The sequence below is a fragment of the Ambystoma mexicanum genome, chromosome 2p (assembly GCF_040938575.1).
Source record: "Ambystoma mexicanum isolate Mex_15411 chromosome 2p, UKY_AmexF1_1, whole genome shotgun sequence".
Lineage (NCBI taxonomy): Eukaryota > Metazoa > Chordata > Amphibia > Caudata > Ambystomatidae > Ambystoma > Ambystoma mexicanum.
In genome coordinates, this window is record NC_090923.1 from 513,317,430 (window position 1) to 513,341,834 (window position 24,405).

General features: G+C 51.9%; 1 protein-coding gene across 4 annotated transcripts in view; it reads right to left on the minus strand.

Moving 5' to 3' along the window:
- Positions 1-19,070, minus strand: part of HRH1 (histamine receptor H1) — a 1,870,597-nt gene extending 1,851,527 nt beyond the window's left edge. For all 4 annotated transcript variants that reach the window (XM_069643929.1, XM_069643927.1, XM_069643928.1 and 1 more), the window contains exon 1: positions 18,477-19,070. The gene's annotated coding sequence lies outside the window, so the exon portion shown is untranslated. The remainder of the gene's footprint in view (positions 1-18,476) is intronic.
- Between the last annotated feature and the right edge of the window lie 5,335 nt (positions 19,071-24,405).

Below are 24,405 nucleotides of genomic sequence, written 5' to 3' on the forward strand. Positions count from 1 at the left end.
ATTCTTGGGGCGGATTTACAACTTGGGCCAAGACATCTTTAAGTTCTCGTCGAAGGCCTCGATAAAACAACGTGACTCTTTTATCCTCTGGCCATCCCGTTTCCACAATTAGTCTATTAAAGGTTGCAATATAGGATAGGAGGTCCTGATTGCCCTGTCGCAGGGATAGAAGTTCGTCATCCAGTGCCTGCCCCTGAGAGTGTCGAGCAAATAACCTTTCCATGCTTGCTTGAAACCTTTGAAAATCACGGAGAATCGGGTCATCTTGAGTAACCAGTGGAACTGACCAATCGGCAGCGCAGCCGCTGAGATATGACAATACAAAGGCTACCTTGGTCTGATCATTAGGGAAGGCCCCAGGTCTGCATAGGAAGTGCAAACGACACTGATTCATGAATACGGCAAATCGTTTGGGGTCCCCAGCAAAGCGTTCGGGTGGGGCCAGCGGCATGTTTCCAGGTAGATTAATCTGCACAGGGTTACTGGAAACCACAGGAGCGGGGTTCCCTGCGGAACCGGGTAGAGGAGTTTGCCCAGCTTGACCTTGCAAAAGCTGTCTGGCCAGGTCATCCGTTCTTTCCTTTGATATTATTAATTCCCTCCTGAGGGCATTAGTCTCTTGACGAGCGGCATGTACTTCGGCCCATAATTCCCCCAGTAATTGGGCCAACTGATCAGTCTCAGAACTTTCCATAACGCCTGGGTGGGAATTTGTAGGAAGGCTTTGCGTTCTGTTACGCTCACCTGACTCCCACGGAGGCGCTGGCCTGGTTCGCGCTGCTGTGACCTCTTCTAAGGTGATGCGCAGGGTTCGGAAGACGAACTGGACCGGGCCCCCAAATCTGGCTTGTCTGGCTCGCAGAAGTATCCTTCTGTAGGCGAAAATAGGGGATTAACTGTCTGCGGGGTAATGCAATCGGCCTCCCACTTTCCCCTCTCACCCTCCTTGAAACCCTTCTGTGATTTCTCGTATCGTCTCACCTTAAGGTCTGGAAGGACGAGCTCTCCATCCTGCTTCTGATGCAGGGGCGCGTTGGTATCCAGTTACTTCACTGGATTTTCGGATTGGTGAGAACCAAACTTGCTTGGCTTCCAGGTAAGTTTTTTGATAAGAGGTTCCCCTTGTGTCCATGCATTAATGTACTAATGCTAGTGTCTTTTTCCCCATAGGGGCCGGGGTACGGAATGCCGGGGAACAGGCACCGACCCGAGATGAGAGGTGAAATCCTTGTAGAAATCAGGTAAGTCTTTAATGAGCGTTTTTTGGTAATGTCTTTTCATTCGCTCATTAACGCTGATGTCTCTTTTTCCCCTTAGGGGCCGGGGTCCAGAAATGCCAGGATGCGGCGCGGACCCGAAATGAAGAGGGAATGAATCAACAGGTAAGTCTTAACATGGAGATTTAGCTTTCCTTATTCCTTTCTCTCTCTCACCTTTTGTTCTGGTGTTTTTCTCCCTAGGCGCTGGGGCGTGACTGCGAATCCGGATGATCGCTGCTGAACATGGAGGCGCCCTGTGAAGGTGAGTGGAATGCGGCGCTGCAGCGATCGACGCGATGAGCTTTTAAATTAAAGTCTTCCTTTTCAGGATTGTCGGCGAGATGTCTCCAGGATGCGGATTTAGCAGGTAAGGACTTTTCCTTCTTCTGTTCTCTTCTTCTCTTCCTTTGCAGGTGATCCAGGATGCTGGCAGGCGTGGCAGAAGTCAGGATGCAGGAGCAGACACCGTGAGCGTCCAGCTGCTAGATGCAGAACAACGCGAAGCACGTGTGGCTGTTCGGGTGGGGTTTAAATAGCCTTGGAAGAAGTTCCAGGTATGTATCCTTCCTCCAATCAGGTATGTATCCTTCCCCGACCACGCCCGGATGGTAAATTAGTCCCACAGGTAAAGTAGTTCCTTTCAGGTCTCAAGGAGGCCGGGATCCTGCAGCATGGTCTGCATCAGGTAAGTGCACCCAAGCATTCCCATAATGAGCCTGGCGCCTATGGCGCCAGGACTGATGTCTTTTATGAGCCTGGCGCCATAGGCGCCAGGACACTGTCCAAAGGGCCCCTATATGGGGTTGCTGGGTCCTTCTTTGGGGACTGGATGTCCGCTTTCGGGGACGCCAGGCTTGAACCGGCTCCCCGGGAGCGGGCATCATGACAAAGAGACTCTCCGGCAGGGAGATCTCCTCTGTCGTCGGGAAGTGGTGAGTCGGTTCAGCAGGGCTCCACCGGAGGTGTCGTCGTTGCAGGTCGGCTCAGCGTTACCCTCGTCGGATTCTTAGGTCCTGTGGCGACTTCTGAAGATCCAGTCCCAAAAGCCCTGCTTTTATGCAGAAAACCCCCATTCATTCAGCCTAGCTGTCAATCAACACTCGCTAAGTGGTGAGCGGGGAGGCTCACCACTTGGGCCAATCACACCAGAGTGCGACCGGAGTTGGCAAGGCAACTCGGTCCAGGGTGCCTAAACCCCCTCCCACACCCCTGTGGTAACCCAGGCAGAATGGCACCACTTTGGAGGGTCTCTGTACAGAGGCCCGCCAAAAGTGGAACAAAGGGCTCAACCTTTGGTTTAGGAGTCACAGAAGGTCTGTGGAGCACAGCGGCGGGGATCGCACCGCCAGCGGAGACGCAAGGCCCGGCTCTCCTCCCAGGTTGTGATCTCGTCAGGGAGTGAGGAGTCTGGTTCCGCGTCCCAGGCTGCAGCTGCCGGGGGGAGGTCCAAGAGGCGGAGGTCGGAGTTGGACACCTCGGCAGCAGAAGGGGCAGCTGGGACCCCACAGGGCCCAACAGGGGAAGATGGCACAGAGTCATCCAGGTTGGTGGGGGGTTTGGTGGAGGAGGAGGCCATTCAAGCAACAGAGACGGGGTCTGGAGGTGGGGATTCCACTGGTGCTAGTGGTGCAGTGCAGGACCAGGGACAGGAGGCAGCACAAGTCGCCGCAGAGGTGCCTGTGTGCAATCCTGTCCCTGATCCTGTCACTGCATCATCTTGCACCAGCAGGGATGCCTACGTCCAGACCCGTTTTCAGGCAGGGGATGAGCTCACGACAACTGGCCTTCCTCTGCCTGCGGACGTGGCTATCCGGGTCCGGGTTGAGCCTGTCCTGACGGGTGTGGCGTTGCGTCAACAGGCCATGCGAGGTGACCTGCAGTCTTTTCATGAGGAGACTGCACGTCATCTCGAATGGCTCATTGACCGCGTCGGCCTACTGGGACAGGTCACCCAGGCCGGATTCCTCTGTTTGATGGGGCTTGCTACGACCCCCTCCTCAACTGAACCCCCTATGCGCCAGTCGTCCTTCGTGCCATCTTCCCACCCATCAGTCACCTGGGTGCCCTGTGGAGCTGCCTCTGATGGTGCGGCCAGGCTGGTGGAGGAGGCATCCCTGCCACAGTCGGGAGTTGGACGTCCAGCAGGGGTGGCCACATCAACGACTGCCCCCCAGCCAGCGGAGGATGTGCAGGCAGCAGGAGGCAGTGCATGGGCAGAGGCGCAGCAGCAGCAGCAGCAACGTGGTGGGAGCCATGATGGCTCGGGGCCTTCCACATCGGAGGGGCAGGCATCGGCCGGAGGGCAGGAGGAACCAGGACAGGAAGTGTCTTCCGTGTGGCAGCGGTTGGACCACGCCATAGATGCGGAGCGGCAGCGGGCGGAAGAGGCACGGCTCACGATGGTCAGGGCGGAGAACTCCATGCGGAGGGCCCTGAGGTGTGCCGAGTGCCTCGAGGCAATCCGCAGGGAGTTTGGGGGGAACATGTGGACGGCCCTGCGGACCCTCGGGGCCATGGAGGAGGAGCGCCTCTGAACATTGAGCAGGAGTTCGATGATGCCCTGGCCCAGAACATCCCGAAGTGAGCCGTCGGACTAGCCCGCTGCCCTTGTAAATAGTTCTATAGTTAGTGTTAGGTTTACTTTGGTTTAGCATTTTTTTGGACCTTTTGGACAATGGGCCACATGTTTGTATATAGTTATTTTTTTTAGGTATTATTATTAAATAGGTTTCATTTCTTCGGTTGGGATCATGGACCCTGGATTGTTTATCTGTACATAGTTGACTTTTGGATTTTCAATTTTTATTATGATTTCGCCATGGAGCAATGGTTTTCGATTTTAATTTTCCATTGGATTTACTTTTGTGGACTGTGAGTTTGGACACCTTTCCTTTGCATTATGATTTGTGGTTTTGCATTATTTCACGGACCTGCTGTTTTTTTTTTTTTAAATTTCTATTATTGTTTGTTTATTTTCGATTCAATTTATGTTGCTTTTAATACATTTTTTTATTCAAAGTTCAATGTGTAGTATCATCTCATTGGTTTCATGCATATCATGATATGGGTTTTGACATTCACTGACACCCATTGGGTGTATGTGAGGGACATGTGTTCATTTGCAAACTTGCAATTGGGCTTCTATCATGTTTTTGCCATTTCTAAGTGGGTGGATGCAATACTCGGGTGGGTGTTTGGCATTTGGAGGCTGACCATAAGGGCCAGGGATCTACATTGTGGTGACATGTTGGCTGGGGGACATGAGTGGGGGCCTGGTGGAGGCTGCCCCTGCACTGCTGGGGGGTGGGGGTGATGGGAGACTTGAGTGGGGGCCTGGTGGAGGCTGCCCCTGCACTGCTGGGGGGTGGGGGTGATAGGGGACATGAGTGGGGGCCTGGTGGAGGCTGCCCCTGGTTGCTGGGGGGTGGGGGTGCAGGGAGACATGAATGGGGGCCTGGTGGAGGCTGCCCCTGGTGGGTGGGGGTGATAGGGGACATGAGTGGGGGCCTGGTGGAGGCTGCCCCTGGTGGCTGAGGGGTGGGGGTGCAGGGAGACATGAGTGGGGGCCTGGTGGAGGCTGCCCCTGGTGGCTGGGGGGTGGGGGTGATAGGGGACATGAGTGGGGCCTGGGGGAGGCTGCCCCTGCACTGCTGGGGGTGGGGGTGGTGGTAGACATGGGTGGGGGCCTGGTGGAGGCTGCCCCTGGTGGCTGGGGGGTGGGGGTGCAGGGAGACATGAGTGGGGGCCTGGTGGAGGCTGCCCCTGCACTGCTGGGGGGTGGGGGTGATAGGGGACATGAGTGGGGGCCTGGTGGAGGCTGCCCCTGCACGGCTGGGGGGTGGGGGTGGTGGTAGACATGGGTGGGGGCCTGGTGGAGGCTGCCCCTGGTGGCTGGGGGGTGGGGGTGCAGGGAGACATGAGTGGGGGCCTGGTGGAGGCTGCCCCTGCACTGCTGGGGGGTGGGGGTGGTGGTAGACATGGATGGGGGCCTGGTGGAGGCTGCCCCTGGTGGGTGGGGGGTGGGGGTGATGGGAGACATGAGTGGGGGCCTGGTGGAGGCTGCCCCTGCACTGCTGGGGGTGGGGGTGGGGGTGATAGGGGACATGAGTGGGGGCCTGGTGGAGGCTGCCCCTGGTGGGTGGGGGGTGGGGGTGATAGGGGACATGAGTGGGGGCCTGGTGGAGGCTGCCCCTGGTGGCTGGGGGGTGGGGGTGATAGGTGACATGAGTGGGGGCCTGGTGGAGGCTACCCCTGCACTGCTGGGGGGTGGGGGTGGTGGGAGACATGAGTGGGGGCCTGGTGGAGGCTGCCCTTGGTGGGTGGGGGTGTGGGTGATAGGGGACATGAGTGGGGGCCTGGTGGAGGCTGCCCCTGGTGGCTGGGGGTGGGGGTGCAGGGAGACATGAGTGGGGGCCTGGTGGAGGCTGCCCCTGGTGGGTGGGGGCCTGGTGGAGGCTGCCCCTGGTGGCTGGGGGTGGGGGTGCAGGGAGACATGAGTGGGGGCCTGGTGGAGGCTGCCCCTGGTGGGTGGGGGGTGGGGGTGATAGGGGACATGAGTGGGGGCCTGGTGGAGGCTGCCCCTGGTGGCTGGGGGGTGGGGGTGCAGGGAGACATGAGTGGGGGCCTGGTGGAGGCTGCCCCTGGTGGCTGGGGGGTGGGGGTGATAGGGGACATGAGTGGGGGCCTGGGGGAGGCTGCCCCTGCACTGTTGGGGGGTGGGGGTGGTGGTAGACATGGGTGGGGGCCTGGTGGAGGCTGCCCCTGGTGGCTGGGGGTGGGGGTTTTGGGAGACATGAGTGGGGGCCTGGTGGAGGCTGCCCCTGTTGGTTGGGGGGGTGGGGGTGCAGGGAGACATGAGTGGGGGCCTGGTGGAGGCTGCCCCTGGTGGCTAGGGGGTGGGGGTGGTGGGAGACATGAGTGGGGGCCTGGTGGAGGCTGCCCCTGCACTGCTGGGGGATGGGGGTGGTGGGAGAGATGAGTGGGGGCCTGGTGGAGGCTGCCCCTGGTGGGTGGGGGGTGGGGGTGGTGGTAGACATGGGTGGGTGCCTGGTGGAGGCTGCCCCTGGTGGCTGGGGGGTGGGGGAGCAGGGAGACATGAGTGGGGGCCTGGTGGAGGCTGCCCCTGGTGGCTGGGGGGTGGGGGTGATAGGGGACATGAGTGGAGGCCTGGGGGAGGCTGCCCCTGCACTGTTGGGGGGTGGGGGTGGTGGTAGACATGGGTGGGGGCCTGGTGGAAGCTGCCCCTGGTGGCTGGGGGTGGGGGTGGTGGGAGACATGAGTGGGGGCCTGGTGGAGGCTGCCCCTGGTGGTTGGGGGGTGGGGGTGCAGGGAGACATGAGTGGGGGCCTGGTGGAGGGTGCCCCTGGTGGCTGGGGGGTGGGGGTGGTGGGAGACATGAGTGGGGGCCTGGTGGAGGCTGCCCCTGCACTGCTGGGGGATGGGGGTGGTGGGAGACATGAGTGGGGGCCTGGTGGAGGCTGCCCCTGGTGGCTGGGGGGTGGGGGTGCAGGGAGACATGAGTGGGGGCCTGGTGGAGGCTGCCCCTGGTGGCTGGGGGGTGGGGGTGATGGGAGACATGGGTGGGGGCCTGGTGGAGGCTGCCCCTGGTGGCTGGGGGTGCAGGGGGACATGCATTGGTGGGCAGTAGTGCAAAGTGACATGTGGGTTGGCTGGGGGGCATGGCCATGGTGGATGGGGTGCCTGCAGGACATGTGCAGGGTATGCCCCTGTGGTGTGGGCCACCTGCAGGGGCCATGGAGGGTGTAGAGGGAACACCTGGGAGGACCCACACGTGCAATTCACGTGTGGTGCTCCCCGCGCACCCCTGTAATACACGTACCCTGATGGAATCGCGTGTGATACTGCCCGCGCACCCCTGAAATCCACGTACCCTGCTGATTTTGCGTGTGATACTTCCCGCGCACCCCTGAAATACACATACCCTGCTGCTTTTGCGTGTGATACTTCCCGTGCACCCCTGGAATACACGTACCCTGCTGTTTTTGCGTGTGATACTTCCCGCGCACCCCTGAAATACACGTACCCTGCTGTTTTTGCGTGTGATACTTCCCGCGCACCCCTGGAATACACGTACCCTGATGGAATCGCGTGTGATACTTCCCGCGCACCCCTGAGATACACGTACCCTGCTGCTTTTGCGTGTGATACTTCCCGCGCACTCCTGAAATACACGTACCCTGCTGTTTTTGCGTGTGATACTTCCCGCGCACCCCTGGAATACACGTACCCTGATGGAATCGCGTGTGATACTTCCCGCGCACTCCTGAAATACACGTACCCTGCTGTTTTTGCGTGTGATACTTCCCACGCACCCCTGGAATACACGTACCCTGATGGAATCGCGTGTGATACTTCCCGCGCACCCCTGAGATACACGTACCCTGCTGCTTTTGCGTGTGATACTTCCCGCGCACCCCTGATGCACACGTACACAGGACAATCGCGTGTGGAACTTCCCGCGAACCACTGAAATACACGTTCCCCGCTTGGCGTTTGCTGTTTGCCAGCCCTGTGAACTGGTTCAGGGTTAGCGCAGCCCTTTGCGATTATTTGGGGATTTTGAAGGCTTTTCCTTGCGCGAGGGCGTTCTTGGGGGTGTAACTGGCGCTGCTGCAGGGTCGCTGCGCCACGCTCGCCACGGCTGGTTTTGGATGCGAAAATCCATGAATACGCTGTGCGCGGAAATCGATTTTAGCGCACGCGGCTGGCGCAGACATTCGCACGGGCACGCTGTGCGCCAGCCGCGTGCGCCACTTTTGTGCGAATTTCTATGAATTACCCTGTAAGTACGGATTGCGATGTTACAGCAGGTAGGCTAATTGGCAATGGACAAGATGACCCTTGACTGTCATCAGCTTCAACTGATTTCAATATAGCATTAAATACCACTTTCAGGGGCAGTAATCGCCACCCAGAAAGGCCGAAGCAAAGCGTTCCAACCATGCCCACCCTTGAAAACGCCATGTCTTCCAATTAGCAGCTGGTGCTGCCATCGCCTTGCTGTTTCACTTTTAGGGGAAGCATTTTTTGCATTATTCACATACACCTGCTTCTGTTAAAAACAAGCTATAAAGTAATATGTCCACAATTGGAAATATTTTTTACAGATCCTGGAGGCAGCACAGGAGATGCACACGTGAGCTGGAGGGAGTTGGGGGGGGCTGTGTCACGCTGGTGCGAGGTTTGAGGTAAGGAACTCCTGTGCAGCCTCGGGCCAGGGCACAAGCACCAAGGCTCTGGCCAGAGATGAGGCACAGGGGCCTTCCACGGTACTCAAGGGGTTATTTGCAGATTCCGCCTGCTTTGGTGGCTTCCTGATTGGCCAGCACCACTCCCTCAGTTGCTAATATATAATAATATTGTATTCTCTAGATCACTCTTCCGTCTTCTATTAAATTTAGTGTATTATTTTGCAGTAGTTCTCAAGATGCTGATACAATATGGAACTATTGATAGCTACTTTATGTAGGCATCTAGCTAGCTTTGTGTAATCATTGTATGAGAGGAAATACAAAGGCAGAGACTAAGCTCGTGCAGAAGCAGAGTGGATAGTATTGTAGCAGGCAGAGACTGGGGAAGCTTGTTGGAAAGGTTTTGCTTCCACAGATCTGTCACTTTGGGGATAGCTGAGTAAAAGTGACAGATTGAGTAGATAGAAGGTCAAGGTGTTTGCGATTATTTCACGGCTTAATCACCAGCTGAGAAATAACTAAATGTAATCAGCAGGTCACAGGACTAGGTTTCCCATCAAAATCCTTTGGCTGTGTAATAACGTACATTTTCAAAAGTGTTCTCTTGTGCTTGTCAATGTGATGCACTTTACCCACACAATAAAAACGACTTCACACTATGAGATTCGGACACACCAGCCTAAACTGAAATGTATTGAAACACACAGAGACCATGTAGTGTTTTATAGTAGAAATACTGTAAATATGCATTATGGAACAACTGACGTCCTTGGGAATGGAATTGCAGGAATGTCTTTAAAAAGAAAATTCAATGCAGGACTGTCTTTAAAAAGAAAATACCATGGGCCTCATCACGAGTTGGGCGGTAATGCCGATGCTAATAGCGCTGGCGTTAATAGCCCTACCGCCAAACCCACCGGCGCTATTAGCGCTGGATCACGGGTTTGGCGGAACGGTATTGCCCATTCCCCATTGAGCCCATTCGGGAATTCCCCATTCCCCATTGGGCTCAATGGGGAATTTTCGTGCTCTTACCGCTGGCGGATTTCCCGCCAGCTGTAAATGCGCTGAAAATTGGCACATTTTCGGCGGATTTCCCCCCAGCTCAGAGTTGGGGGGAAATCAGCTGAAGCCATGATTTGGCAGACCCATAAATGCGGCAGTAACAGCGCTACCGCCGCATTTAAGGACTACCGCCAAACTCGTGATGAGGCCCCATGTATTGATCTTTACAAAATAGAACATAGATTGCTACATTAGACTATAGTTTGCAGTATTGCTGGTTTGCAATTCTTTGAAAAAGCAGCAACGTGTCCTGGCTAACATAAGTGGTTGGGACTTTAAAGAGTGCAGGTGGTGATTACCGCTGCACTCTCTATTAGCTCTTTTGAACTTGCTGCGAACAAAGGAAGATGGGTAGGAAGAAGACTGGAGGAAAGAGAAGAACGCAGGGTGAGCAGTGTTTTCTTTAAACAAGGTCATTTTTATCACCAACATTGTTAAACAAGTGTCACAGTAAATAGCTAACCTTCAGAATTACATTGCAAATTGTGATGAGATATTGCTGATATAATGCATTGAAGAGACAGGGTACATAGCAGGAAAGGACCAATTTGCAGCTCTTCGTTTTCTATCGAGAGATGTTGTCGAGTCTGGTGGTGTGCAGGCCCCCATATATGGTGAATTGTAGTATGGTAATTTTGCTGTGATTGCTTTGTATGTGGTGCAGGCTGTCTTCAGTATCATGCATGCTTAAAAGGGTATCCAGTGCAGCTTTTTGAGAATGGAGGGGATGTGGTGGAATTTTCCCAGTCCTGTGATGAGGCATGCTGTATCATGCTGTGCACATTTTAGAGGGGCTAATGTGGCATTTGGAACTCTGGAAAGTATACTGTTACCTTTGCCCAGTTGGGAGATTACTATGATTTACAAAACTGTTAACAAACTCGGGGTTTGGATGAAAGACTTGAATTGGAGGAGGGATGCCAGTTGTTACCATACCGTCTTTGTCTTCTTTGAATGACAGGGTGCAGCTAACGGTAAAGCCAAATATGTTGTGCTGGGAAACAGCTGAGACATGACTCCATCAAGCTTCATATCAGTCCACCAATTCTGACTTGGACTTGTTTGGTGGGGTTTCCTAGAAGAATGAATTCAGTATTTGTTGGGGTGCTGGGGACAGTGGATGTTGCTAACACAATTGATATTTAGGTATCTTCATTGCATTTGAAATAACAGATGTAATAAATACCCAACTGAATGGTGCTCATTTTATCTATTGCAAAATGGAGGACGGTCAGAAAGAACACTGCCAGAATGTGTCCATAGGCATGCACATTCCCAATGATGTTTTTCGGATTCCCATACAGTGTGAATCTCGTCCCACTAGATAGCATGTTAATTGGTCTCCCATCTCTTGCCTTTTCCTGTGCCCTTCCTCTGTATGACATTGTTATATTGTGCAGAGATCTGCTGCTTGGAAGCTAGGTCTGGGCTTAATAAAAACCAATGCATACATACATACATAGTTAAATGTTTTCTATTCTGCCACATAACCATATTCTGCATGCAAGATAGCTGATAAAATGTAAATGTATTGAAGCAAATAAACCACGGTCCACTTTGTCACACCCAACTACTTCATTCACATTCCTGCTTCAAAACACATTGCTCTAACAAAGCTCTTAATCCACGTCCTGGCATTGTAAGCACTTGTTATGTTGCATGCCTGAACAGTTGGGAATACAGGACTGCATGGAACAGAATGCAATATGATGTGGGTCTAAAAGCAGAGATTTTATTTATTATCTGGCATCGGACAACATGTGACTTTGGCCAATAGGACGTACCATTGTAAGGATTAGACAGACCCCGGAAGATCCTGTGTGATACAATGGCTACAATAGTGTGACTTTTTGCCCAGAAAGCTTGTCTTTGTGCTGAAAACAAGCAAATATGCACCTTCAAATGATGGCAGGGCGAAATGTTGGTAGAATTACAGGTTGGGCCAATAGGCAATAACAGTTGACCGGACCCTTCAAGCCACTCCCTGTCTATGGCGGGGCCTACCATCCAAAATACATTGTTAATATGTCCCTTAATCACACCAAGGTATCAATCGGTCCTTTTAATACCCACCATCCTGCTAGACAACAACATTTTCAAATAATCTCTCTATTCCATCCTCCTTCCATATTTCATCTTTAATGTTCAATTCGCTAATGTTCCTGAACCTTCCCCTGTCAGCTGTGTCAGCACACTTTACTCATCTCATCACTGCCCATCCGGGATACTAACTAGAAAGCCACCTTCTCTCTGCTTCTTGGAAGTCTACTGTGCCTTGTGATGCATCAATTATTTTATTAAATAGGTATATCACTAGAAATATCTAAGGCACAATCAACTTGAAATGCCCTGTACATCCACAGTCCTGATTGGGCACTGAAAATACCCTGCTACAATTCATACACCGAAGGATTACAGATTAATAGCCTTGGTTGTAACTCATCCAGTGCTAACACAACTGAATAGAGTATTTCAGGATCTACAACAAACATTCAGCAGCATTCATGAGCCGAGATATATTCTCAGGGAAACGCCCTTATTTGTATATAATCTACGTAGATATGACTTATATGCTAATATAAATAAGATCTGGAACAAACTCATGCCATGTTAAAAGATGTACAACCTGCTATCAATCTGCTATAACCCCCCCTACAGAACCAAATATACGTGCAATGGACATACAACTGAAAATAGTCCAATGTTCTATGCCTCATCCAATACAGGAAATGCCTGTATGGGATGTTTTCCGGTGAACCGTGGTACAAACGTTTTGAAACACTAATTGTACATGGGGTAGCCACATCTAACCAAATAATGGAAACACCAGCGGTTCACAAAGGATGGGCACACACTGCCGGATCTGATGGTTGTTGTATTGGAAGGTGGCCTCTCAAGTACCACACAAAGACACAAAGAAACATGTGTGAGCTGAAGTCCTTGAAGCTACATAACCTAAGAAACAGTAATCTGAGCATAGCGTTTATGTTATGTTATGTAGTTTTATACTACACGACCACCACACAATGGCCATCTTTGATCCAATGATTGACCATTATTGTGCATTCGGTTAACAAGGGGGGGTCTACTTCCTGATTCTAGTAGGCCCAAGTAATTTCTATTGTGTCCAAGGAAATACAAAAACACTGTAAATGTGAAGATGTACATGAAGTAGTTCAGACAAAAATAGGTATCATATATACAGCTTATAAGTTTATTTTGCTGTTGGGTGCATTTAGTTAATCATGCATCAGTGTTATTAATAAAAGACTGTTTGTACCGAGAGCAAACAAATATGCAAAACAAATTTTTCATAAAGAGATACTTGGTGTGCCGGAGGTTAGAACACAGTCTTAGCCCTATCCTCAATGGCCAAAGGATAGGGCTAAGACTGTGTTCTAACCTCCGGCACACCAAGTATCTCTTTATGAAAAATTTGTTTTGCATATTTGTTTGCTCTCGGTACAAACAGTCTTTTATTAATAACACTGATGCATGATTAACTAAATGCACCCAACAGCAAAATAAACTTATAAGCTGTATATATGATACCTATTTTTGTCTGAACTACTTCATGTACATCTTCACATTTACAGTGTTTTTGTATTTCCTTGGACACAATAGAAATTACTTGGGCCTACTAGAATCAGGAAGTAGTCCCGCCCCTAAAACGTTACACGTCAGAACAGACCCCCCCTTGTTAACCAAGTACTACTAGCCCATTGTTCTGTCGTTGGTGGGCTATCCCTCCAGTTACCATTATTGTGCATTCAGCATGCAAGGATTTCAATGGACTTTGCACCAGTCATTGATGGGTAAAATATTTGGTATTTGCCAAATTGCACGCAAGCCAGTAAGCCATTACCAAGCATGAGTCACTGTGACACAATGACATCTGTGTGGGTTTGCAGTCCTAACCTTTACTGATTCACAACACGATATTGTTTTCTCTCCCAGAAAGTGCACACTGATAACATAACCTCCATGGAAAAACGGTAAAGCATATGTGTACTCTTTGCTGGGCCCTCTCTATTGGCTTCCCAGCAACTGATGTGTAGTTGGGCAACCTGGCAAATACCGCGTAACAAGTACATTTTTGAAACAGGCTGCTGGAATCTAAATTATTCTAAATTGGACTGTCCCCCAACAGTGGATATGCATAATATAAAGTATATAGAGCTTATATTTAATTACATATAGCTATCACCAATGCCTACTGGCAGTACCTTGGTAAAATATAAGTTACAATTATAACTGGTTTGAAATAGAGACCTTTGAGGAGGTTCAGTTAAAAAGGAGAAAATCCATCTAATCTAATCTTTATTATCAACGGGATCCCAGCGATTCCTGCACCTGTCAGAGCGTTTGGTATTGCTGTCTTGGACTTGGGATCACTCACAGCAGCTTCCTGTGACATATCATGGAGGCTCCCTTGTTCTCTCTTTTCCAGGGGAACACAACATATACTCAGTGGGTGGGGGTAAACTGGGAGTCAGTTCTTCAAACGGAGGGCCAGCACACGGGGGGTAATTACTTGGAAATGTTTAGGCAACATTTTTTCATGTTCTCTCTTTCACCTCCCTGTAGACAAGGCACTATGGAAGCCGACTCACAAAGAGTACATTCATTTTACAGCAGCAAGCTCTGTCCCCTTATAGAAAGCCTGAAATGGACCGATCTGCTGTCGTACAGTGACTATATAAGGGGGTGAGATCCCCTCTTAATGGAATCCTATTGTGTATCGTTTTAAACTGTACATTCATAAACTTGAAGATTGCTGCAAAGACGAATTGCATGCAAGCCCCTGTCTTCTACCCCAGAGTGCCTCTTTCCACCAAACATCTGTCTTACCTGTGTTCCTTCACAGGGGTTGGTTGATTGTGTTGTTTACTAGATTGTCATTTTAGTTTAATATATTTATTATAGAACCTTGTTTGGACATTTAGTTTGTTTTGGTACCACAGTACTATTGTTGTTTTGAAAGCTTCCTTGCTGGCTCACACCCCTCTTGAAGAGCGTAGCCTGCCCTTGGGCAAAGAAGGGGCAACATTCATGTTCTTACTATTTCACCTTTATCATTGAGAACCCTCCAGTGACCTTTAGTAGTAGTGTGGGGCTGAGTAGATGTTTAGTAACAACTACTCATCCCTGTACTTCTGAAGATCTGTAGTCATTTAGTCATAGGCACACTGAGACAGCAGCAGACATCGGGAACATATTTTGTAGTGGTCAAATTGTATACAGCCAGTAAGCGTATGTAATTGTACTGAAATCACTGCACAGCCCTGACACTGCAGGAGAACTGTAGACCAAATGCTTACATCTGACTTAATGCTTTAGCGTACACAGTATTGCAAATTGCCATTCTTAAGTTTGATTAGGCATCAAAGTCATTCCAGGTGATTATATGGATGGGGCCATCAGAAAGACACAGACGGATGTTCCATTTAGTAGAACCGAATGTTGGCAACAGCGATGGCATCTTGAGCATACATTTGATAACTATGGCCACTGATTGGGTGTAGATTTGAATCCACACATCCTTTTTTTAAAAATTGTGTGTTGTTTAATTATGTACTTCATTATGTTTCTAGGGTAATGTAATTCCTAAAAATTACATATTATGCTCAGCAATTCTTTAGGAATATTTTGTGACTTCTTGAAGTGCGATTCCCAGCAATGCTAGACTTGTGAATCGGTTTCAATCTGTACCATCCCTTCTTGCCGGATGTATGCTTCTCTAGGTATCATGGCTGCCCTAGTCCTGCATTCTATGCATACTCCTCCCTCAGTCGACATTGTTTGAGGGGGAAATTATTATTTTCTATGAAAAGGTACTGTCCAGCATGACTGTTTTTGGGACTTGTTCAGTCTACGGCCACTATCTGATGTGGAAGTCTAAGGACCTTCAAGATATTGCATTGTATCTTCCAAGCATGATATTGTAAGTTCAATCAAAGGTAGCAAAGCTTGGATTATGTGTGATTTTAACACGGACATCATGTTGGCAACCCTTCCTTTACATCAGAAATGAAACAATGAAGCAGCTGTGGTGATTCTCAAAAAGAAACAACAGCAAAAGGAATTCATGCATTCTTAAACATACAGGACGTACAGAGTTCCCTATTGGTTAGAAGTCAACGGTCAAGACCTGGTTGACATGGCAAGGTGGGAATCAACATGCTCGTTATTCCAGTGCCTGTTTTCACCTAATAGTCTCATGTTTAGATTTAACTGAAAGATGGCAAAGCTAAATTGGCCAAAATATTTCTGTGTAATATGGGTTTCGGGATTGGGGTAAGGATACAGTGTCATTTGGTTCCATATCACTATATATGCATTGATTTTTATGTATACCTGACACACTTACTGGAATTCTTTGGCTAACTTTGAAGATATGAGTTGAAGTTTGAACAACAGAATCTTCTTGAATGTTTTGCTCCTGATGAAGGGATCATTTATCCCGAAACACGTAAAGCTCAATTTTAACCACACATGGATTCATTAGATACATTTTTCACTCACTTTTGTCTGAATTTCTTTGATATTGGAAATGTGATGATTAAATATTGTAAAGTTGATGCAAGTTGATTTCATGAATTTGAACACACACTACCTAACTTCCTACCATAGAGGACAACCGTTCTTAAACTTCAGTAAGATTTGACTGACCATACTGTCAGTACATTAGGTGTGCAGAGGACGCGAGTGTCCGCCAATTTGGCACACTTTCGTTTTCGTGATTGCATATTGGTGACTTTTGGTGCCAGAGTCGCATTTTCTCCCTTGCACCTTTGAATTTTTCAGAATCTTTTTAGTTTTCTTGACATAGTGAATGAGATATGTTATGAACACAAGTGTGGGCTCCTACATATCATATCTACACTATATATATGCCCCTGCTCGTAATATTCCAGGAAATTATCTAGTACTCCAACGTCAACTAATATTATAATACATTTCAAGTTGCACCTTGACACATTTAAAAGTGACTGATAAGGCCTTGCAGACAGAAGTGGGCTCCCAAGTCTCCATTATATTAGGATCGATGGCAGGGCTATTGGTAGATGTCGGTAAAGATGTATTTTAATTAATTAGATTGTTCTACTTATTATGGATGAGGGTCCAGCTATGTGTGTCTGCTGCTAAAACGCTATGCACGTTTTGTTAAACATTTAAAGTGCTCCAGATATGAAGAAATGTATAATTACCTGGGCAGAATCTTGGAAAGTATTTTGCACTTGCCACATTGATGCCAAGCACACAAAAGGGGGATAGGAGGTAGAGGGCAGTGTGCCATGCTCAGCAGCGGAGAACACACCTTATACTAAGATGTGGGCCTCGCTGTGATCACAGTGCAATGCTCACTTTCTGTTTTGCCATCTTTACTAGGCTGTGGGGTGTGGCTTAGCTTGCTTGGTGCATGTTGTCTGCCCACCAATAAGCCACACATTGCAATCTTTCAGCCAGAATATATCAGTGGTGTGCTTGTGTTAAAACTGCTCCTGTTACCAAAGGACCTTTTCCACAAACAAATATTTTTGAAGGTGTCAATGAATCCAAACATTCCCAAAGAGTTGGTGCGCACAATATGGTCTCGATTGAAAAACGTTTTGTAAAGGCCCCGAGACTCCCACTTCTTAACAGGACTGCAACACTTCACCGGGAAACTATCAGCACTTTGAAGGAAAACTGGTATCATTTGCAATGAAGGGTATCCACATTCATTAACTATGCCTTTTTGGAGTATATTGGGAAGGGTTAACTCTAAGAATCTCCCTGTCAAGTGCTTTCCGAAGACACGCCTAGATCCCTTATTGAATGCGTTGGGGGAGGGACAGAAGTAGTCAACAAACGGCAAATGTCTTATTAGGAAAAGGTGGGTGCAGGGCTGCTGCTTCGTATGAGCAGTAATCGACAGTAGCATTCAGATACAGCAAACACTTTACTCAAAGGAAATCACATTCTCACACGTTCCCTCTACACATCTACCGGGAAAGGGACCCGGCCACCCCCAGGATGGTATTTCAAGCAGTTACCAGATGACAGCAAGCGTAAGGGGACGGGGAACCAATCTGCATTCGAATTACTTAATTGCATCTGCAACACCTAAGGTAGAGCCCGGCGCAGGCGCGCAAAGTGAAGCCTGGAGCAAGGAGCGGACGCCATCCTTTACACGAACTAAAAGGGACCCCACGCGTCACCTATCACTCTTTTAAAATGGCCCTGTGGCAGCCACTCAGCGACTCCCCTTCATTGTTTCTAAGGCCGTTAGGGCACCTGCGGGTAGTAGCACTACCCAGAATGCCAGCTCTTAGGCTTCTCGCGGGCGCAACACCAGGCATCAATTCTGGACGCAGCGGTGTCATTCTGCCCTGCGCCCGCTCACCGCTCCACCTGGTGATCGCTCAGCAGCACTCTGCGCAGACTTCCTGCATTGCAATGACATGCTTTAATTGGAACTGTATTTCACAATTTCAGCAAATCTCACCGATTAGTGAACGGTGGTGCGCTTCTGGAATGCCTAATGCAGCTAAGAAAAGTGCTCTGCTCCCACGGGTCGCGCCAGTGGTTTTATCTATACGCTCAAGGCATGGCCATCCGCTGACACCTTCTGTAGCCACTAAAACGCTGCATGCACGGACTTACGGGCTAATGTTCAAATCACAAAAGTGAGCCTACGAGTTCCACAAAGCAATGCGTGGTTGGGTAAATAGCCAGACTGACGGTCCTGCTGACTCGTGACATTTGCCAATTAGCAGCAGCATGCAAACAGCGGGGGGAGTACACCCTAAATACAAATAAGAACAGATTTCTACAGGACAGTACTCTTCCACGAGCTAGAGAACGCAGTCGCGGTTGGGGGGTGCATGCTCCGCAGAGCTACACTTGCCCAGCCTTAGATCATTCGGCACGCTAGCGACTCTGCCCATCCCCCTACCTGAAACTGGCGATGAAGTTAACGTGCGAGTCGTGGGCTACTTGTCCTGCCATCCATTTGGAAAAGTCTCGCAGAGGAAGGAAGACGTGACGGTCAATGTACTTGTTGCGCCTTCCCCGCTTGCAGGAGTCGGGCATGGAACATCCAAGCCCAGGCTGGGGATCTGGGCGCTGTCACAGGAGGCGCGCGCGTCCAGGAGAACCGAGCGACAAGCTCTCGCTGCCCTCCGCGGCTGGTCTGTGTGCACGGGAGATGCCGTCCTCTCAGCAGGCGCCCCGGGGATCTCCCTCATCCTACTCCGATGTTTCCGCCTTTCCCCGCTGCGCGTTCATATATAAATATATATATATAAAAAGAACGTTCCGTTAAATCCCCTTCACTCTTTCATTTAGTTTGCCAGTTTTTCAGCCCAGAAACGTGCCACCTCCTCTGTTGCCTTCGTGTCCGTGTCGATGTCTCACTCATTGGATTTGAACGCGAAATAACTTTTATAAATTGAGGGACGCTGCTGGCTTTCTGAGTCACTTAGAGGGTAAAAAAAAAAAGCCTAATGGGAGAGAAACAGGATGTGTGCGCCCTCGCATTCTCCGTGCTCGCCCACCACCCCTCTCTGGATTTTCTTCTGGTGCTGCATTTTGCGTTTAAAGTGCCCCCTCCCCCCTCTCTGGCCGCAGCGTGGATCCGAGAATGATCACGTCAGTGCTCTCCCAGGCGTGTGACTTGTCCGTGTAAATGTCTGTATTTGGAGAGAGTCCTGGCTGGCTGGCTCTCTCTTTTTCAAAAGCGGCGTGACTGAGCGCTGATACTACTACACACTGCTGCTTATCTAACACCGGGGAGGACGCAAGCCAACAGCCTGCTGGCTAATGCAACGCGTACAGTAAGGTGTCACACAGGCAGAGAAAACAGACCTGTCTTCCCCTCAAACGGAAATAGTCCACAGTGTGCTTGCTTCCTGTTGGGGGTCTCTGGGTGCCCCCAATGCGTGCCCGCGAGCCCCTCCACCCACAGACTCCACACGGACACGTCTGTGTGCTTCGGGCTCCCCGGTCGCTCTAACGCGGCCGGGAACGCCCCGTTTATTTAAGGCGCACGCGGCGACGTGCAACGTCACGCCGCCGCGTGCGTATCCCCTCATGGGGCAACGCCACACTCCTCCTTTTTCCGGGAGGAACAATAACAAACAGACACGTCAAAACATAGCACTGCACACAATGTCACTTGCGAACTTACAAGGCCCATGCCCCCTTTTATTATCAGCCTCCCAGGTCCCCTTCACTCCGGAACACAGTCAATCGGCCCCAGCACGTAGTCTCCGAGGTAGGCAGGTCTCCCTCGCCCAGCCCTCTGGGGGTACCTCCCACCTACCTCAGCCGCCGGACTCCCCGCTGCTCCAGTGCCTCGTTCTGGTGACCCCACGAGTTCCCCCCGGGGGGTATCTTCATCCGGGAGGACAGTCTCATCCGGGTCAGGCGGGAGTTCAGTTCGAGAGTCCCCCAGTTTCTTGAAGAAACTCACATTTCGAGTGACGGCCGACCTCCCGTCCGAGGCCGTTACCATCGATCCCTTTACTGCCACTACGTCCAGCGGCTCGGGTTCATATGGGAGCGAGAGCTTTCCGTGGGGATGCCGATTCCTGATCAGCACTTCGTCGCCCGGTTCCAGCCGCTGCGGACGAAGACCCCGCCGTATGTTTTCTTGATGTGTCCTTGCCTGTCAGGGCACCCTTGATGTCCTCGAATGCCGACTGTTCTAACGGGCCCCACTGCCAGATGGTATCCTTTTTCGTCAGGGCCCTCAGAGGTTCCGACCTCGAGGCGAGATTCTTGATGAAACGCCCACAGTACATCACCATTCCCAGGAAGCTCCGCACCTCTGATGCCGACTCAGGGGGGCGTGCCGTCTTGATGTCTTGGACCTTCTTGGGGTCAGGAGATACCCCGCCCTCCTTGAAGATGAAACCAAAGAACTCAATGGTCGGGCGGAGGAACTCACACTTGTCCTTGTGGAGGGTGAGCCCCAGCGACTGCAGCCTTTCGAGGGTCTTGGCTAGGCGTTTCAAATGGTCAGGTTCAGTCCTAGCAAAGACCAGAATGTCGTCGCTAATGTTTAGGACGCCCTCCAGGTCTGCGAGAGCGCCACGGATTAAGTTCTGAAACACCTCGGCTGCAGACGACACTCCGAAGCTCAGCCGCTTGTATCTATAGAGTCCCCTGTGGGTGGTAAAAGTCGTGATGTAACGGGAGTCTGGGTGGAGAACAACTTGGTGATACCCAGCTCGTAAGTCCAACTTCGAGAAAAACCGGGCCCCTTGCACTTCAGCTATGATGTCATCGATCGTCGGGGTCAGGTGTCGTTCTCTCCTGATGGCCTTATTGGGCAGCCGCATGTCCACACAGATTCGGACGGAGTCCGGTTGTTTAGGTTTCCTCGCCACTACGATGGGGGATACCCATGGTGTGGGGCCCTCCACCTTTTCAATTACGTCCAAGTTCACCAGGTTATCGAGTTCCCTGTCCACCTGGTCCCTTAGATGAAATGGGATCCGCCTGTGCTTCAGGGCTATGGGCTGTACCGACTCGTCAATGTGGAGCCTCACGGGGTCACCGTTCATCCTCCCAATCCCTTTGAAGATGTCAGCATACTTGTCCAGCAGGTCGTTGATGTCCTCCAAGTATACTGAATAGGCGAAGCTGACTATGCCAAGGGCCTCCGCTGCCGCACAGCTAAGCAGGGTGTTGCTGCTCACCGGAGTCACATAGAAACGGGCCCTGATCTTCGACCCGTCATGTTCCACCTTGGCGACAAACGCCCCGTCAAGTGGCAGGGGCTCACGCCCACCAAATGCGAAGATGCGGGCTCTTGGCGTCGCCAGCCTCGGGGGTGGGTTGAGCGCAGCATAGTGTCCTCTCGCCATTACATTGACAGAGGCCCCCGTGTCGACTAACACCGGGACCGGCGAGCAGTTTACCTCTACGACACATCTCGGCTGTCTTCTGCTCCTCCCCTTGAGGACCTCCATGCTGGAGACGAAGAAGATGTTCTCCTCATCCTCCTCCTCCACTTCTTCCGCCAGCGCCTCCTCGGGTTCCGCTTGTTCCACCTGAGCTACATTCGGCGGGCGGTATTGCCGCGGGGCCCATAGACGAGGCTGTCCTCTCGGAATAAGTACAGGCAGGGTCGCCCTGCACACCCTCGAGAAGTGGTCAGGCACCCCACAGCGTCCACAGATCTTTCCTTTTGCCATGCACTCCGATGAGTGGGGGAGGTCATAGCCGCACTTCTGGCACGACTCCACCGGCTTCCCCGCTCTGTCTCTGGGAGGTACACCGGGTTTTCGCACCCCTCTGCCGCCCCGCCAGACAGCGCACACCTCCTCCGGTCTCGCCGCGCGGGATCCGGCCTCCATCTTGTTGGCACGAGCCTCCGCCACCTCATGGCACCTCCCGAGCTCCAGGATTCTGGGCAGAGTGAGTCCGGGCTCTCTTAGGACTTGTCGCCTCAGCTTGCCAGATGAGCATGCCTGGATCAGCATGGTCCTTATCATGTCCTCCGCATCCCCCCACGCACACCCTTGTGACAGGCGGCGCAGGCGGCCATAGAAGGTGTCAAGCGTCTCATCCTCCTTCTGTTTGGCCGACAGCATGACGAACCTTTCGAAGTCCACGTTGGCAAGGGGGATGAAATGCGCGAGGAGGGCGGCTTTGGCTTGATCATAGGAGTTATCCGTTGGAGTTAATGATTCAAAGATCTCCTGCACGGTCGCTCCTGCGGAATACAGCATCGTGGCCACCCTGCTGTCATTGTCCGTGACCTGGGCGGCCCGAAAGTTCATGTCTAGCCGTCCGATCCATCTCCTCCATCGGGGCCCCAGGCTGGATGGGGGGCCCGTAGCATCAAACTCCGGAATAGGCTGTAGGGCCGCTTGCGCCCTGGCTTGGGCCATGGCCAGGGGTGGTGGTTGAATCGGAGGGGGAGCGGCACCAACCGGGCGCGCAGGCAGTCCAGACGTCGTAGGACGCGGGGTTAGCTGTGGGGGGTCCTGCTGAAACAGGTCTGCTAGGCCTTCATCCTGCGAATCTTCCGAGGCCGTGGCAGTCGCACCCTCCAGGGCACCGGGATCACTCCTAGGCGCAAGCGCACAGGCACCCTCGTTCCAATCCTGAGGGCCGCAACTTGCACTTCTCCCCACACTGCCACCACCCACGTGATGATGAAAGGGTTAAAGGAGAGTACCTCGAGGCGCCTTGTGTCCACGTGGGCCGCAGAAGCGGGAGCGTCATCCCCCACGTGATGATGATGAGGGGGTTGAAGAGGGTCCTGAAGAGGATCCGTGGATAAATGTTCCTAAAAATTGAGCTTTGAAAAGGAATGGGCTGAGAAGGCCCAGCCACCTCAGTCCATCTTCCAGCTACAGCACGACGTCATCGTCTGAAAAATGGCCAAAATATCAAAATTCTGGCATGGGCCTGCGGGTTGTACTGCCCGCAGTCAGTAAATCCAAAAATTAGGCTTGGATGGCCTTCCTACTCCAAACCGGAGCTTTCGGAAGATCCTCCACCTCGTGCGCAAGATGGCCGCCAGCCGCGTGTGGTCCGCGGCCTCAGCGTGATGCGAAACATCCGCGGATGTTTCCTTCGTTGAAGAAAAAATTGTCCGGGATCGCGCTCACCGCCGGGCCCGGGCATCCATAAACATAAACAGACCATAAACCATAAATCCATAAACATAATAAATAAACAGACCATAAACCACTGATTCCGATTATGGCCGGATCCTCTTCCAAACCACCAGCCAGGATCGAGCGATGGATGCTGGCCCTCCTGGAATATGGCGTCACCCTAATCTACCGGCCGGGGGCCAACAATGCGGCTGACTACCTGTCCAGGCATCCGGTGGGCAGGGGCGGACCCGCACAAGAGTCGTGTGCGGAGGAAGCCGATGATCACGTCAGCATGGTGGTCGAGAGCGCCACCCCCAATGCAATGCCGCTACCCGAGCTGGAGAGTGCTGCGGCCAACGACGAATGCTTTCGCATCCTGAGGAGCTCGATGCAGTCGGGGTCCTGGAAGGCCGTGCTGGAGTTGGTGGCAGGGCGCACTCAAGAGGCTAAAGTGACCCTCGAGCAACTCTGGAAGGTGAAGGACGAACTGTCCTTCACGGAGTCGGGCCTGCTGCTGCGGGGCGATCGTCTGGTGGTGCCGGGCTCCAAGGTCCACGAAGTCATCAACCTGGCACACCAGGGACACCAAGGGGCCGCCAAAACGAAGGCGAGATTGAGGCTGAAGGTGTGGTTTCCCGAGCTGGAAAGAAAAGTGGACGACTTTGTAGCGGCCTGTGTATGGTGCCAGGCGGCCTCCCCAGTACAGCGGGAGCCTGAAATTGAAGTAATGCCACGGGGGACCCGCCCGTGGGAGGTCGTACATGCGGACTTCGGATCCACGGCCGTGGGTACTCACTTCCTAGCCATCGTCGATGAATACTCGCGATACCCGGAGGTGGAATTCGTCGAGTCGGTGGCATTTGAGCACGTGGTCGGCGCTGTGGAGAAAATCTTTGCCACCCATGGGTTTCCCGTGACCCTGTGCTCGGATAATGGGTCCCCATTCCAGAGCGCGAGGTTCTCGGAGTTTCTCGAGAGCTGTGGAGTGGCCCACCGGAAGGTGTCCCCGCTGTGGCCCCGCGCGAACGGGGATGCCGAGAGGCTGATGAGGACATTAAACAAAACGTTCCGGATAGCCCAGGGACAAGGCCAGCCTCTCCAGCGGGCGCTATACCAGTTTCTAAGAGTGTACCGCACCACCCCACACGCCTCGACGGGGGTAGCCCCGGCTGAAGCACTATTCCGAAGGTGCCCCCGAGGTCTCCTCCCGGAGGTACAGGAAAAGGTACCCGGCGTAATAGATGACCAACGGGTGGAAGCGGAGCG